The following is a 3,156-nucleotide window of genomic DNA, read 5'->3' on the forward strand; positions in this document are numbered from 1 at the left end:
CTCACGGTGGGATCTTTTTCGTATAGCTGTTAAGCTAAGCTAAGCTGAGGTATTGGTACCACGTAAAGAATAACTATAGAAAATCTATTTATTTTTTTGTAACGGCTGAGTGGTAATCCAAAAAGATGTAAACCTATGTGAATCACATGCGGAACTTAATTCCTAAAATTCAATTCAGCCTTCAAATCAAAAAAATATATAGATTTTAGATCCGATATCCACCAAAGCTTTTCTATTCTTGTTAGGTGAGGATGGCTGTCCTTCGTGGTCTTAACAAGGGCGCAGAAATTCGACCACTCGGCATAGCCGCCGTTGAATGTTGGCACCTTCGAGCTTAAAAAACATAGTTGGTTGTATATCAATAACAATATAAACATTATATAGGGACGAAGATGCATACTTCTTCTTTTCATTACCAAAATTATAATGTGTTTTACCCAAATTATAAAACTCTCTGGAAGCATTGAACGTTAGATAAATGTCATATTTTTCTAAAATATTTTTTTAATCAATTTAAATATTAGTACTTACTTTGAAATCGCAACAGGTGCACATGCGTAAGTAATTGGATATATCTTTAAATAAAGACACATTAGTCGATGGGCTACGAAAAGTGTTGGCAGAAGGAAAATAGTGCATAACAATAAGCCCAGCCAAAATGCATTCTGTGGGAAAGCTTTTAATTAATAAATTATCAATAATATATACTTACAATAGGATCAACAAGCCGCTCGCAAATATAGTGAAAACTTCTATTATAAATATAGGAGAGTGGTGCGCATTGGCCAACTTTGTCTGTAGATTCGCGAACGACCTTATGGATAAAATTATCAACCATTCCGTTAAGTTCATCTGTTAAATTACTAGCAATCGTATTTATAAAGTCTTTGCCACGACCTTGAATAAATTTTTCGGAATCTATTATTGAATTAAACAAGATAAGAATAGAATTGTTAAAATCGTGACTTTCGTATAAAATCATGCGATCAATATCGTCTACAGTTTTTTCAAGCTCTTTAATGCTATTAACTAGTTTTTGGTGAAAATATTTATTGATGTTCATTCCGTGTAACACTGTGTACAGTATAGATCCTCTCAAGAAATAAGAAAGTACTTCAGTTGCTGCATTAGTGTCACGTACCCAATTCCTTACTTGAGTATTAACTTCTACAAGGCTTTTTCCATAATTCGTGCATAAATTTTCATGGTATAGGTTACTATGATACGATGAAAAATTTCCAGTTCGCATTAAAGTTAATCTCTCTTTTTCTTCTAATGTCAATAATTCCATAGTTGATAAATCGGTTTCAAAAGTTGGCGAAGATTCCTCAGTAATTGTAAACAATTTGATTCTTTTTAAATCATTTACATCATATAGACGGTTTTTTTGCAATAATTTAAATATATTTTCATCGGCTTGACAAGCTTCCATAACATTTGAAGTTCTTAAAGGAGGTACATAGAATTCGTCAGCTTGGATGTACCGATTGAGATCAATATTGGTGTTCAGATTTTGAACAACTTCATTTTTTGATGGACTACAGGCACCTTTATAAGTAATTGCACCAAGAATTAAATAGAAAAGTCCTATTAGCGCAATAAAAGAAATTACACAGAAAATAAGAAGTATTGCACTAAAATAATAAAAATTAGTAACCGTAAAAAAGGTCTTTTTATACCTACAAAAGCAAGCAAGACGCTCCTATACTTTTACTGCAAAATCCAGATGGGCCGGGTGACACTCGACTGGCTCCAATACAGCCACATAATAAGGCAATTATAAGAAACAGAATTATCTATTTGAACAAGAAAATGAACCATTAATTAACTCTTTTTAAGTGGGTTCCAAAAAATATACAGTAATCAGTTTTAGTTAAAAAAAAAAAAAATTTTTATTATAAAAAATGTAAATACATCACAATACAATACAGTAGATTTTGATATAGACAGAAGGATGGAAGCTTGAGCTCAGTATATTCGTCAAGCAGTTTTTTTATATGATTGATAATTATTCCAAATATGCTGTTTTAATAAATGTCAACAGTAGGGATTGGTTAGAAGCAAAAAAAACATTACTCCGGATATTTAATAAAATGGGTAAACCAAAAGAAATTAATGCTGAAAAAGACTCCGCATTTATGTGCTCAGCATTGCAACTTTGGCTGCAATCAGAAGATGTAAGAATAACTATAACCACAAGTAAAAATGACGTTTCTGACATAGAGAGATTTCATAAAACTTTTAACGAAAAATTAAAAATTATAAATAGTGAACGGAATCCAGAAAATATAATTACTAAATTTGAAACAAGCGTTTATATTTATAAGCATAAAACAAAACATAACTCTACAGGCAGAACACCAGTTGACATTTCGCCGGAACTCCAAGTTATAATATTCAAGTGAATAAAATACACAAAATAAACAAGCCTAATAAAAATCGTCATACATTCGATATTGATACTAGGTATAGACAAGCCCCACTTATAAAACCTAAAACAACAAATCCTTTTAGAAAGACAGGCCAAATTACACAAACTGACGAAAAACATTCTGTAGAAGAAAATACAGGTAGAGAAATCACACACTTTAAATCGAAATTTAAAAACAAGAAGAAAATTAATACCAGCAAAAATAATAATTCCATAAAAATAATAATTCCATAAATAAAATTTTCTTTTATATAATAACTTTGTTGGGCCAAGCAGCCACAAAAAAATGCATGTAAAATAATTATAAAATGCTTAGCTGCAGCTGTTGTTATCAGCATGTATTCGTCTCTGTTTTGTCTCCCAGTTTCGCATGCGCTTTGTTGTTCTTTTGTAACGCATGCACTTTGGGAGCTTTGGTGGAGCTTCTGCGCAAGCTCTTAGGTTTTATGCACTTGTTATTCGGCATTGTTTTGGATCGGCCGCGGAATTTGTTTTGGGGTTAAATTGACCCATAATAAATTTAATATAAAAATAGATAGCTCAACAAAGTTTATTATGACTTATCCATATATAATATCACGCGGTGTGTCAGCAAGGATAGCTATAAAAAGGACTTAGAGCCCCAAAGCTAAGTTAGTTCGGAAATTCTTAAATTCTAAGCAGTAGTTCTGAAATTCTAAGCAGTTTTAAGGAATCACACTGTATCAAAACCGGAACTCAAATAA

General features: G+C 31.7%; 1 long non-coding RNA gene across 1 annotated transcript; it reads right to left on the minus strand.

The window, feature by feature from the left end:
- Window positions 1-531: 531 nt before the first annotated feature.
- LOC6502343 lies at window positions 532-1,796 on the minus strand. Its single transcript, XR_001408144.2, has 3 exons — window positions 1,684-1,796; window positions 713-1,634; window positions 532-665 (listed from the first exon to the last, which is right to left on the minus strand). It is a non-coding gene; the product is annotated as an uncharacterized LOC6502343 (long non-coding RNA).
- Window positions 1,797-3,156: the final 1,360 nt, after the last annotated feature.

This window comes from Drosophila ananassae (genome assembly GCF_017639315.1).
Source record: "Drosophila ananassae strain 14024-0371.13 chromosome Y unlocalized genomic scaffold, ASM1763931v2 tig00000100, whole genome shotgun sequence".
Classification (NCBI taxonomy): Eukaryota; Metazoa; Arthropoda; class Insecta; order Diptera; family Drosophilidae; genus Drosophila; species Drosophila ananassae.